The sequence below is a fragment of the Lissotriton vulgaris genome, chromosome 11 (genome assembly GCF_964263255.1).
Source record: "Lissotriton vulgaris chromosome 11, aLisVul1.2, whole genome shotgun sequence".
Classification (NCBI taxonomy): Eukaryota; Metazoa; Chordata; class Amphibia; order Caudata; family Salamandridae; genus Lissotriton; species Lissotriton vulgaris.
The window spans coordinates 731,120,260-731,134,670 of record NC_141699.1 but is presented as its reverse complement, the minus strand read 5'-3'; the positions used below and the strand labels follow the sequence as shown (position 1 = coordinate 731,134,670).

Here is a 14,411-nt window from a genome sequence, read left to right as displayed (position 1 = left end):
GAGAACAATGAAGTGGTTCCTATGCTATGTTATGTTATTTTATTTTTATATAGCGCAAATTACCACTGGTCTCTAAGCGCTTCAGAGAAGGAGCAGGGCACTGCATGACTGCAGGGCGGAGGATTACACAGATGTCAGTGTTTCTCTAAACAGGTGGGTTTTTAGCAGCTTTCTAAAGGGGAGCAGGGCTGATTCCTTGCGCAAGGACTCTGGTAGATCATTCCAGATCCGTGGCAGGAGGACCGAGAACGCTCTGCCCCCTTTGGTCTTAAGGTTGTATCTGGAGGGGGCTAATCTGCAGGTCTCTGAAGAACGCTGGGGATGCAGGCAGAAAAGATGTTCAAATATCATCCTGGAGCTTTGCAGTCGACAAGGGTGAGCTGTGGGTGATTCCTTGGTGCATGGGTGAGGTGGGGCAACTTTGGCCACTACATGTGAGGTCCCATGGCATCCTCTTTGTGACACTCAAAGGCCAGCAGCGGCTGGGCTATTGTTCTCCCGGCACAGCAATAACTGCGAATATCCTTGGTAGAGGCTAGTGTCCCTCTAAGGCAAGAAATCCTTTGATAGCAGTCCTGGGTCCAGCAGACTCGAGTGCAACTTTTGGCTACATTGGAAATGTCTCTAGGAGCACCCAACAGCAGTCAGTGGTGATTCCTCTGAAGAGGATACTGCTTTGTCGGTTTCGGCTTTCTCAACTTTGGTATCCATGGTGCTGTTCCAGGGGGCCAACAAACTAACCCTTGGCTTCACTGCTTCAATCTGGTTCTGGGATCAATGTTCTCCCAAGCCGGGAGCCGCAGGCACAGTCCAAATTTTACTAGTCCAAAGTGCAGCAGGTGCAGTCCTTCCAACAGTGAATCCTCTCTTTGTGCTATTCCAAGGGCAGGAGGACAGTCTTTGTTGGGTTCTTTTTCCAAATCCAATGTGTACTGAGGTTTAGCATGCCAGGGGTGCCTATTTTATCCTGGGAAAGTGCCTGGGGGGACAACGTGGTCACTATCCAATGGGCTAGTAGGCCCACTCCTTTTTTGCGACAAAGTTCAAGTTATGTGTGGCATTTCACAATCCCAGAGTGCAATATTCTTGCTACTGTCAAGCCCACAGGAAAACAGGTTTGAGGACAGTGTTTTCCTCTCTGTCCCTGCCTCCAACTTGTCTGCAGGAACAAAAGTATCCTGCTTGGATTGTTGTCCCCCTTTAAAGGGGGCATTTCCTTTGAGCCTGCCTTTTGGGCTAACACCTCAGTTGGCCTTTCTGGGAGAGGAGGTGACACCTCACTCTGCGGCAACTGCCTTTGTGCTTAAGCCTTGGAGTTGTTCACATGTCTCCCCAGGTGGGCAGAAAGCTGTCTGTTGGCCCGGGCCTGCACAAAGCCACTGGACTAGCTAGGGCACAGAGTGTCAACTTTTTAAAAGCTGCTTAACTTTAACAGTGACATTAATTTCGATTTGGGCATCAAGTTGAATTTTAAGGTAATCCCATTCAGAAGATAGCCGGACTAACTTTCCTCATCAAAACAACAACTTTAAGGGTTTTGCTGCTAAGGCTATATAAACTTATATGTCTTGCTTAACAATATACAGCTCCCTGCCTTAGGGGTCTATATGGCTTCCTTAGGGGTGAATTACATATATCATTAAGGGAACGGGTGGCTTTGCCATTAATGGCAATGGCATAGTCAAACTAGCATTGTGAACACTACCCTTCTAGTCTGCGGTGGGGGCAGGTAGCCTTTTTGTCTTTTGTCACACTCTGCACCATATACTAGGGACTCACAAGTAAGTTAGTGCTTGCAAATTGGGGTCATCCAATTCAAGAAATATTTTATAATGGGTCAGTACACTGGTACTGGGGTCAGGTTAACAGGCCTCAGTGCACTGAGTCGAAAACAGCAACTAGTACTCAAATAGGGGCAAGAACTGGGGGGGGGGGACATGCAAAAAGCCCGTTTCCTGACAGTGTAGTGTTGTAGTATGATGTTTTTGAGCCCTTCGGTACTGCAAAGGACTGTGTGGTGTGAAGTGGAGTTGTATACGGTTAGGTTGTCTTGGCTTGTAGTGCAATGCTTTGCTGTAGTGTACAGAATAAGTAAGTTACAGTGTGGTGTTGCAGTGTTATATCATATTTTTGTGCAGTGTACTATAGTCTTGTGTAGTTTGTCAGTGTCATGCTGTGCTGTAGTGCAGCTATGTGTGTTTTGTGGTGTTATGTTGTAGTATGATGCAGAGATGTATTGTAATGCATTACATCGCTGTGTTGTGTTGCAAGTGCCTGGAATGACAGATTTTCATCTAAAGCATCCATTAAGTATACATATTAATATCGTACTTCATGGATGAGTCATTAGAGAAAACGGTATTGTAACCTTTGTTTGAGCATTTCAACTCTGTTCGGTCAGAGACTGTGGGACAAAATGATGACAGACACTAACCTCTCACCGAAACATGTCATGGCAAATTCTTTCTTGGAGTGAAGAAAGAACAGTTACACTGCTAGTTTGCTGTAAAAATACTTCAGATCTTGGGGTCTACAACCTAGAACCAGAAAGACTGGATCATGCCAGGTATTCAAGATATCCCTGTAAAACAAATGTACATAACCTCATCGAAATGAAGATCATTTAGCCACTTTGGTTAATCCAGAAATGTAACCAGAATCTTGCTTTGAGGGACTTATTGTGAAATACCCTGATCCTGATTACAGCAAATCTGTGAATGGAAAGCTCTCATGTCAGCTACTTTTGTCCTTACAATATTATGTTGAGTGTCATCTAAAGGAGCCATTTTTGAGACGTAAGAATGCATGGCTAGTTTCTACTCTGGATAGGGATAATTGAGAAAAATGTGGCACAAGGAAAAGGTCAATATTTACAGGTCAAAAAAGACTATCATCCCTATTCACAAAAGTAGAAATACCTGCAAACGTGCACATTTACTCTTAGACTTTGTTGTAACTTTACTGCTTTTGGCTATTCACTGTTTTCACATGTAAAGTTACAAGACAGTGGAAATGTGCATATCCTCGATCCCTGAAACTAGAGGGTGGAGGCAAATTTATAAGTGACTAGTAACTAGAAACCATTTCTCCTGAGGCGGAAAGCCGGGAGTAGGCTAAGCTTGCGACCTTTATAAAATATTGCGTGTTGTACTTTTAAAACGTACCTGATTTTGATCTTGCCTCACTTGGGGTCACACGCTCCTACCTGTCACCGTGCAGCGGATCTAGCGCTGACACGGGATCTTGAGCATACACAGAACACCCCGCCGCCATCTCCGGCGAGGCCGCTGGCCATGCCCCTTTCGAGGCAACGCCCCCCGCCTATTGTACTTAATTGACGCTGACTAAGAGCGCCATTAGAAACCATTTCTCCTGAGGAGGAAAGGCGGGAGTAGGCTAAGCTCGTGACCTTTTTTAAAATATTGTGTGTTGTATTTTTAAAACCTACCTGATTTGGATCTTGCCTCACTTGGGGTCACACGCTCCTACCTGTCACCGTGCAGTGGATCTAGCACTGACAGGTTATCTTGAGCATACACAGAACACCCCGCCGCCATCGCCGGCGAGGCCGCTGGCCACGCCCCTTTCGAGGCCACGCCCCCCTAACCGTCCTCCTGCACATATAAAAATGTGTAACTTCAGGAAGCGCAGCGGACGAGCGCAGCGGGCGCGCCGTTTGCGCACCGAAGGCGTGCCGAAGGCAAGCCCGTCTGCGCCCGTCCGCGACGGGCCGGGACTAGGGGCTATGACCCCTGGTACAACACTCTCTGGTCTACCTCTTACTTATGCTAGGGAGGCTCCCCTTAGCCTCAGGCCATCGCACTGTTCACACTGCACTATTATGAATCCTCATTGTGTTCCTTTAACCTGCCCGGTTTGCTTTTTCCCCCTTACATCCTTTCCCTCCCTAACCAACATGGCCTTATCTGATTTTCCTCCATCACGCCCAAAACCTACATCTATAGACCTGCCTCAGGCTCGGACGCTGATCAGCTTAAACTGTAGATCATTAGTTAAACATAAGAGAGAGATCTTTGATCTACTCGTCTCGGTGGAACCTGCAGCTTTATTCCTCACTGAGACATGGCTAAAAGACTACTCTGGCCCGGATATTGCTGCTGCTCTCCCTGACAACTACACATATGTTGGAAAAAACAGATTAATGAAAGATGGTGGAGGAATAGCCATAATTTACAATAGACTGTACTCCTGCAAATGGGAAGACTTTGAACTACCGAACAGCGAAGCCGGTCTTTTCAAACTTTCGCTATATCCCAACTTTACTCTCTCTGGGATGCTCATTTATCGTCCCCCTGGCCCAGCGAGTTCCTGGGCCTCCACCTTTCCTGAGTACGTAGCACATCTAATTCAGAATTCAACAAACCTTTCAATTATTGGTGATCTGGACCTGCACTTGAATGATCCTTCCTGCTCCACCAGCATCAATCTTTTACAGGACTTGGCTGCTCTAAACATTATTTTACATAACTCTGGTCCTACTCATAAAGCAGGGAATCTTCTGGACCCCATTCTTTCTAATTTAGAAACCATTATATGTGAGGCTCCTTTACCTATTGTATGGTCCGATCACTATATGGTGACTTTCTCTGTTACCATTGGTTGTCTACCGAAAAACCCTCTCTACTTCTACAGAATCTAGGCCATCCAGAAATTGGAACAAGCTGGACTTCAAGAAACTCAACTCTTGTCTTGAGAACTCTAGACCTTTCACGGAAGTCACTAGTATTGAAGCAGCTGATGTTATTAATGCCTGGCTTGTAAATGCTGCTGATGCATGCATACCGCAGCGCATGTAAAAGCACAACCCTCACCACCCGCCTGCGCCCTGGTTTACAGCTGCATTAAAAAAAGAAAAAAACATCTGCAAAAATCTCGAGCGCAAATGGCGCATAAAATATGATCTGTGTTCCAAGCAAATCTACAAAGCTGTCTTAACTAAATATCATTGTCTGTGCAAAACTGCAAAAGTTGAACATGTCAACTTAACTATTCTTGAGGCACAAAATCGTCCTAAAGCACTTTTTAAGGCAGTACAAAAGCTCTCGGGCACATTGTGTCAGCCCAAACCACCTTGTCTAGATACTTCACAGTGCAATTCTCTGGCTGATTTTTTTATCGCCAAAATTGACACCATTTATTCTGACTTTGAAAAACCTGCTCCTCCCCCTTCTCTGCTCCACCCACCCGCCCAAATCACATTTTGTGATCGAGTGACTTTAGAGGATAGGTCCCTTACCCCTGCACAGCAGACCCCTCCCACAGCATCTAACCCTACGATCTCCTATGATTCAGGGGTCCCTAGGGATACTAGTCCTCCTGCTTCGCAGTTGATCGACACATGGGATCCTCTTAACATCAATACTCTCTCTGATATTATCAGTAAAATCAAATCCGGCTCCCCATTGGACCCTTTTCCCCCTCAAATATTAAAAATGCTGGACAACTCTTCCCTTGAACTCATTGTGGATCTTCTTAACTCCTCCCTTATAGAAGCTACAGTACCCTCTGCATGGAAACATGCAATGATAGTGCCTCTGCTAAAAAAGGCTAACGCTGACCCTAGCATTCCATCTAACTTCCGCCCTATTTCACTTCTCCCGTTTTTTTCAAAAATTTTGGAAAAGCATATCAACTCTCAACTCTCTTTCCATGTTGAATCTAGGAGAATTTTACATCCATCCCAATCCGGATTTAGGTCCAGTTTCTCGACGGAATCTACTCTGCTGGGGGTCTCTGAAAACATCCGATGCCGAGTGGATAGGGGGGAAACTGTGGCACTCATTTTGCTTGATTTGAGTGCCGCATTTGACACGGTTTCCCACCCCATTCTGATTAATGCCCTTAGATCATCAGGCATCACCGGCTCAGTCCTCAACCGGTTTGCTAGTTTTCTTTCAGACCGTACCTTCCAAGTCTTCTCTTCCTCATCAGCTTCCCAAACCTATAAATCAGCGTACGGTGTTCCGCAAGGTTCCATCCTGAGCCCCTTGCTTTTTAATCTGTATGTCAGACCTTTGGCTACTATTGCGGAGCAAGCCGGGCTCACTATTTACTCGTACGCCGATGATACCCAGGTCATCTATTCTCTCTCTACGGGTTCTCACTCCTCCTCCTCATCCCTCTGCGCAGGACTCAGTAACATCGCAGCTTGGATGTATGATAACAAACTGAAATTGAACGGGGGAAAACAGAGCTTCTTCTGTTTGTCCATAACACCACCCTATGGGGACCCCGACATTGGCCCTCACAAATGGGCACTCTACCCATTCCATCTAAAACAGCACGCAACCTCTGCGTCATTTTTGACGATCAGTTATCTATGAAGAACCACATGGTTAAAACTTCCTCCACTTGTATTACCATCTTTAAGTGGTTGTGTAAGATCATCTGGATGCTCCCCCAGGATACTCAGAAAACTATGGTCCAGGCCTTAATCACCTCTAGACTGGACTACGGGAACATTCTTCTCCTGGGAGCCTGCAAAGAGGTGGTTCGTAAATTACAGACAGTCCAGAATATGGCGGCGCGACTGCTCTGTAAACTCCCCAATACATCCTCTACCTCCAATTCTCTACGCACTCTGCACTGGCTACGCATTGATAGCCGCACAAAATTTAAGGCTCTTTGCTTCATGCACAGAATAAATGCTGGCCTGGCCCCACCCTATCTTAACTCTTTAGTTCAGCACTATTGTCCCCCCCACACTCTTCGATCATCTAATCAGCACCTGTTCTCGGTTCCTAGAATCAAAAGTTCCAGAATGGGTGGCCGCTCCTTCGCCTGGCTGGCCCCCTCACTTTGGAATTCCCTTCCCCTTTTGTTGCGTACTGAACCCTGCTACCTTAAGTTTCGCAGACAGGTAAAAACTTGGTTATTTAACCTGTAACAGCCTTCCTTTCTGACTCTCCCCCTCTCATTTGGTTTTAGCGCCGGGAAACCTAAGGGTAGCTGCGCGCTTTATAAACTTAAATATAATATTAATAAAAGTTGCCACTGGTAACATTTCACACTTATTTTGCCACTGGTAACATTTCACACTTATTTCGCCAGGGCAGAGTTCTCCCTATGGTATAGTATTGGGGTTTTTTAATCTTTAAAATAAGTTAATGAAAATATTTTTATGTATTTTATATTTTTTTAAACCTAAAAGAAATTGAAAATAAATTCTACAGCAATACTATCTTGAAAGCATGTTAAAATATTTCCTGTAAATATAATAAGCTAACACAAAATTATTTATTTCAATATTTATTTAAAAAATCAACCAGACAGTAAAATGTATATTTTTATTTAATCTGAATTAAAAATTACTAATTGTTTGTTGTTAAATGTATTTAAATTATAATAACTGTAATTCGTTTATATATATATATATTCACTGAAAAAACCATAGGTTTCACACCAGTTATAGTTAGCTGGAAATTTTACTGACATAAAACCATAGAAATTCCAACGTTATAGTTAGTTGGACTCACTATAACAAGCGCACCTGCAATGCACTGCTGATGACGTCACATATTACATCACTCATGACATCGTCAGTGACATCACTCATGACATCACTTATGACACCATCCTTGTGACAGAGTGATAGACCTCCTTTTAGTGTAATGTAACCCTTGAAACACATATTCAAAAATAGAAACTAACATTTTCAAAAAAATGGAGATACTGGTGTGAAACCTATGGTTTTTTCAGTGAATTTAATAGGTTTTTTAAATGCTAATTCCTAACTATAACTGGTGTGAAACCTATGGTTTTTTCAGTGAATTTCATAGGTTTTTTAAATGCTAATTCCTAACTATATATAGGGCCTTAAACCTATGTAATATTTTTTATAATGAATCCTATATTGTATATTTATATAATACTATTTTTTGCCCTGGAGCTCTCCAGGTGCGCGCCCCTGTGTGCGCAGCGGAAAGCGCAGTTTTCCGGCGCGCCCCGGGGCGCGCACCGGTGAGCGTCCCGTTAGTGCTATTGCCGCGAACGAAAACATCATTGTGACGTATTGCGTAGCCGCGTCTGCGTTATACGCATGGCGTAAGCGCACCCGGAAGCACTCGAGCGAATACGATCGCGCAAAGTAAGCATCCGACGCGCTTACACGACGTGCCCCGGGGCGCGCCTCCGGGCGCAACCGGGGGCGCGTCGCGTAAGCGCGTCGAGTCATGTGACCTGAAAATAACACTTTTTATTGGTGCAGAACAGTTTTGGTTTCCAAATGATGAAAGCCCGGGCCGTGTGACCTGAAAATAACACTTTTCATTGGTTCAGGACAGTTTTTTTTCCAAATGATGAAAGCCCCCACCTTTTTTCCTTATTCTGACTTTGTCCTTTGACTGAGGAAGACCTGTTTGGAGATCTTCGAGTAATATTTTGTACTTTAAAATGGCTACAGTAGCAGCAGCAGCTGGAGCATCTGCGCCACCACTACCACCACCAAGAGGACCACTACAACATCACATTGGTGGTTAAGAAGAAGAGGAGGAGGAGGAGGAGGAGGAGGGGAGGAGGTGGCTGCCAGAAGACAATACCCCATACAGGCCAAAGCAACACATTGTATGGGAGTTTTTTTCCATCCCAGAGGGCAAGAAGAAAGTGAATGCGCCAAAGGTGACCTGCCAAATCTGTGGTATTGAACTTTCAAGGGGGAACCCTAATAAGAAATATTCATTTGGTAATAACACCATGATTCGGCACATGCAGCGCAGGCATCCCAACAACTATGCTGCGACAGAGGTGAGAGAACTGGCCAGCAACCCTCCCCAATCTTCACCCAGCACCTCCAAACGAAAGCAACCCACTCCATCGGGACCAGAAACAAGGGAGATGGTCCCAAACATTCAACAAAAGTTTGGGCAATACAAGATCTCTTGTATTTTTTGTGGTAAGACCATCACCTATGGTGAGCAAAGCATAACGCTCATCAACCGTGCTGGTGACAACCACAAATGCCCCAAAAATCCATAATTTGTTCATGATTTTTTTTGCTCCAGTTGAGCCATTTTCAATTCCCTGTTTTTTGTTTCTCCCCATAAAAATAACAAAGAAAATATAAAATAGTTCATAAAAGCCAAAAAAAGTACAAAATGTTCGAAAAAACATTTAAAAAAATATAAAACAACAAAAAGAAGAAATAAACAGTTCTTTTTAGAACTACCTCCAATTTATAAAAAAAAGGTAAATTTTTTAAAAACTCTATCATTCTTTTATCCCCATGGCACGCTCCCCGGTACGCTCCGCGGTGCGCGTACCGGGCGCTCCCCCCGCGCAAATCAAAAATTTTTTTTTTAAATCATTTGTCCCGTGGGGCCCTTTTATAGCCCCCACATCAAACCTAGGGGGTCAATGGGGCTCTACTCTGCCCCCTTATGGTCATTTCCCCCTTTGTTTTTGCCACCTCTTGTGTCTCGATCCTACCGAGACACAAGATGGCGGCTGCTCCGAACTGTTTGGAATGTTGACAGACACCCGAGAGCCAATCAGCTTTCCGCGCGCGAACTCGCGTAGCGCGCTGGTTAGCGCCCCGGTGCGCGTACCGGGGCGCGCTTATAGATATATATATTTTTTTGAACCTAAATTACTCAAAATCCACTGGAGCACATATCTTGAGACATAGCAAAGGCACATCGGGCTACCAGTCCCTACAATTTTGCCAAGTTTGGTGGAAATCCATTCAGCCGTTCGGGCTAAAAGTGAGGTCGACCGCCCTATGGAAACAAATCCCCCCCAAAGTTTCAGGGAAGGACCGGGGCGCCGCGAGGCAAATTTGAGGAAATTTTCAGGCAGATTCCTCAACCGGCGCCAAAGTTATTCACAATAGAATGTTGAGATTTTCTATTGAAAATAATCCTAACTATAACTACCTACTGGCGACCGCCAGTAGGTAATATAAATATATATATATATATATATATATATATTACCTACTGGCGGTCGCCAGTAGGTAGTTATAGTTAGGATAATTTTCAATGTTAAATCTCAACATTCTATTTTGAATAACTTTGGCGCCGGTTGACGAATCTGCCTGAAATTTTCAGGAAAATGGTCTCATGGCGGTCCGGTCCTTCCCTGAAAGTTTGGGGGGGATTCGTCAAGCGGGGGCCGAGATAAAAGGGGGGTCCCAAAACGCGTTTTCCCCATGTTAATTTCCATAGGGCGGTCGATTTCACTTTTAGCCCGAACGGCTGAATGGATTTCCACCAAACTTGGCAAAATTGTAGGGACTGGTAGCCCGATGTGCCTTTGCTATGTCTCAAGATATGTGCTCCAGTGGATTTTGAGTAATTTAGGTTCAAAAAAATATATATATCTATAGCCGCGCTCCCGTGCGCGCACGGGAGTGCGCTCCAGGCGCGACACGCGACTTGCGCGCAGGAAGCTGATTGGATCTCAGTTGTCTGTAAACATTCTAAACAGTGCGGAGCGGCCGCCATCTTGTGTCTCGGTAAAATCGAGACACAAGGAGTTTGAAAAAAAAAGGGGCAAATGACCATAAGGGGGAAGAGTAGACCCCCTCTGACCCCCTAGGTTTGATGTAGGGACTAAAATAGGGTCCTGCAGGGCATTAAAAATTTTTTTTCGTTTTGCGCGGGGATAGCCGCGCTCCCGTGCGCGCACGGGAGTGCGCTCCAGGCGCGACACGCGACTTGCGCGCAGGAAGCTGATTGGATCATAAGGGGGAAGAGTAGACCCCCTCTGACCCCCTAAATCCAGGACTATATTTATGAAGGCCTTGCGCTGTTAGTTTTGCGCTTCCTGTGCGTCAATTTTTGTGACGCACCAGCGGTGTAAAAAAATGCGCATTGTTATGCAATATTTAAAAAGTGACGCATCTATCTAGATGCGTCACTTTTTAAATATAGTGCAACGAGGTACATTTTATTACACTGCTGGTGTTATGCGTCACTTTTCTGTGCGCACTCCTTATGACGTTCCAGATGTGTCATATTTAATGTATGACGAATCATGTTGCAGATACAATATGGCGCAGAGTTTTAAAAAGTGACCCATGTACCTAGATGCGTCACTTTTTAAAAATAGCGTCAGGTATAATGTATGCAGAGGGGGTGTTCTCCTGCAAAAAGCTTTGTAATAGCGACGCAGTGAAAGGCCGGCGCAAAATTTTGACGCAATAGCATCCTAAAAGTGACGCAGGGAAATCTCATAGATTTCAGTACGTTGTTATTACCAAGCTTTTTGCGAGGGATTGCCCCCTCTGCATACATTATACCTGATGCAGATACAATATGGCGCAGAGTTTTAAAAAGTGACCCATGTACCTACATGCGTCACTTTTTTAAAAATAGTGTCAGGTATAATGCATGCAGAGGGGGTGTTCCTTTCAAAAAGCTTGGTAATAATGACGCAGTGCGTCACTTTTAGGATGCAGTTGCACCAAAATCTTGCGCCTGCTTCACAGCAAACCTTTCACATGGTGCTTTTTCCATGTGAAAGGACACATTACTGGAGTTGCGTCACTTTTGTGACGCACTCCAGCAATGCGTTACTTGGAATGTCATAAGGAGTGCGCACAGAAAAGTGACGCATTGCACCAGTAGTGTAAAAAAATGTGTTGCGTTGCGTTATATTTAAAAAGTGAGGTATCTAGGTAGATGGGTCACTTTTTAAAATCAAGCGCCACATTATATCTGCGTGAGGTATAATGCATGCAGAGGGGGTGTTCCCCCACAAAAAGCTTTGTAATAGCGACGCAGTGAAATGTTTGAGATTTCACTGCGTCACTTTTAGGATGCTGTTGCATCCTTTAAATATAGTGCAACGAGGCACATTTTATTACACTGCTGGTGTGATGCGCGCAGGAAGCTGATTGGATCATAAGGGGGAAGAGTAGACCCCCTCTGACCCCCTAAATCCAGGACTATATTTATGAAGGCCTTGCGCTGTTAGTTTTGCGCTTCCTGTGCGTCAATTTTTGTGACGCACCAGCGGTGTAAAAAAATGCGCATTGTTATGCAATATTTAAAAAGTGACGCATCTATCTAGATGCGTCACTTTTTAAATATAGTGCAACGAGGTACATTTTATTACACTGCTGGTGTTATGCGTCACTTTTCTGTGCGCACTCCTTATGACGTTCCAGATGTGTCATATTTAATGTATGACGAATCATGTTGCAGATACAATATGGCGCAGAGTTTTAAAAAGTGACCCATGTACCTAGATGCGTCACTTTTTAAAAATAGCGTCAGGTATAATGTATGCAGAGGGGGTGTTCTCCTGCAAAAAGCTTTGTAATAGCGACGCAGTGAAAGGCCGGCGCAAAATTTTGACGCAATAGCATCCTAAAAGTGACGCAGGGAAATCTCATAGATTTCAGTACGTTGTTATTACCAAGCTTTTTGCGAGGGATTGCCCCCTCTGCATACATTATACCTGATGCAGATACAATATGGCGCAGAGTTTTAAAAAGTGACCCATGTACCTACATGCGTCACTTTTTTAAAAATAGTGTCAGGTATAATGCATGCAGAGGGGGTGTTCCTTTCAAAAAGCTTGGTAATAATGACGCAGTGCGTCACTTTTAGGATGCAGTTGCGCCAAAATCTTGCGCCTGCTTCACAGCAAACCTTTCACATGGTGCTTTTTCCATGTGAAAGGACACATTACTGGAGTTGCGTCACTTTTGTGACGCACTCCAGCAATGCGTTACTTGGAATGTCATAAGGAGTGCGCACAGAAAAGTGACGCATTGCACCAGTAGTGTAAAAAAATGTGTTGCGTTGCGTTATATTTAAAAAGTGAGGTATCTAGGTAGATGGGTCACTTTTTAAAATCAAGCGCCACATTATATCTGCGTGAGGTATAATGCATGCAGAGGGGGTGTTCCCCCACAAAAAGCTTTGTAATAGCGACGCAGTGAAATGTTTGAGATTTCACTGCGTCACTTTTAGGATGCTGTTGCATCCTTTAAATATAGTGCAACGAGGCACATTTTATTACACTGCTGGTGTGATGCGCGCAGGAAGCTGATTGGATCATAAGGGGGAAGAGTAGACCCCCTCTGACCCCCTAAATCCAGGACTATATTTATGAAGGCCTTGCGCTGTTAGTTTTGCGCTTCCTGTGCGTCAATTTTTGTGACGCACCAGCGGTGTAAAAAAATGCGCATTGTTATGCAATATTTAAAAAGTGACGCATCTATCTAGATGCGTCACTTTTTAAATATAGTGCAACGAGGTACATTTTATTACACTGCTGGTGTTATGCGTCACTTTTCTGTGCGCACTCCTTATGACGTTCCAGATGTGTCATATTTAATGTATGACGAATCATGTTGCAGATACAATATGGCGCAGAGTTTTAAAAAGTGACCCATGTACCTAGATGCGTCACTTTTTAAAAATAGCGTCAGGTATAATGTATGCAGAGGGGGTGTTCTCCTGCAAAAAGCTTTGTAATAGCGACGCAGTGAAAGGCCGGCGCAAAATTTTGACGCAATAGCATCCTAAAAGTGACGCAGGGAAATCTCATAGATTTCAGTACGTTGTTATTACCAAGCTTTTTGCGAGGGATTGCCCCCTCTGCATACATTATACCTGATGCAGATACAATATGGCGCAGAGTTTTAAAAAGTGACCCATGTACCTACATGCGTCACTTTTTTAAAAATAGTGTCAGGTATAATGCATGCAGAGGGGGTGTTCCTTTCAAAAAGCTTGGTAATAATGACGCAGTGCGTCACTTTTAGGATGCAGTTGCGCCAAAATCTTGCGCCTGCTTCACAGCAAACCTTTCACATGGTGCTTTTTCCATGTGAAAGGACACATTACTGGAGTTGCGTCACTTTTGTGACGCACTCCAGCAATGCGTTACTTGGAATGTCATAAGGAGTGCGCACAGAAAAGTGACGCATTGCACCAGTAGTGTAAAAAAATGTGTTGCGTTGCGTTATATTTAAAAAGTGAGGTATCTAGGTAGATGGGTCACTTTTTAAAATCAAGCGCCACATTATATCTGCGTGAGGTATAATGCATGCAGAGGGGGTGTTCCCCCACAAAAAGCTTTGTAATAGCGACGCAGTGAAATGTTTGAGATTTCACTGCGTCACTTTTAGGATGCTGTTGCATCCTTTAAATATAGTGCAACGAGGCACATTTTATTACACTGCTGGTGTGATGCGCGCAGGAAGCTGATTGGATCATAAGGGGGAAGAGTAGACCCCCTCTGACCCCCTAAATCCAGGACTATATTTATGAAGGCCTTGCGCTGTTAGTTTTGCGCTTCCTGTGCGTCAATTTTTGTGACGCACCAGCGGTGTAAAAAAATGCGCATTGTTATGCAATATTTAAAAAGTGACGCATCTATCTAGATGCGTCACTTTTTAAATATAGTGCAACGAGGTACATTTTATTACACTGCTGGTG

At 44.3% G+C, this 14,411-nt stretch overlaps 1 protein-coding gene across 1 annotated transcript in view; it reads left to right on the top strand.

Annotated features, from left to right (window-relative positions):
* The window catches only part of LOC147683405 (maestro heat-like repeat-containing protein family member 1), a 150,366-nt gene that overhangs the window by 21,149 nt on the left and 114,806 nt on the right, over positions 1-14,411 (top strand). The window lies entirely within an intron of this gene.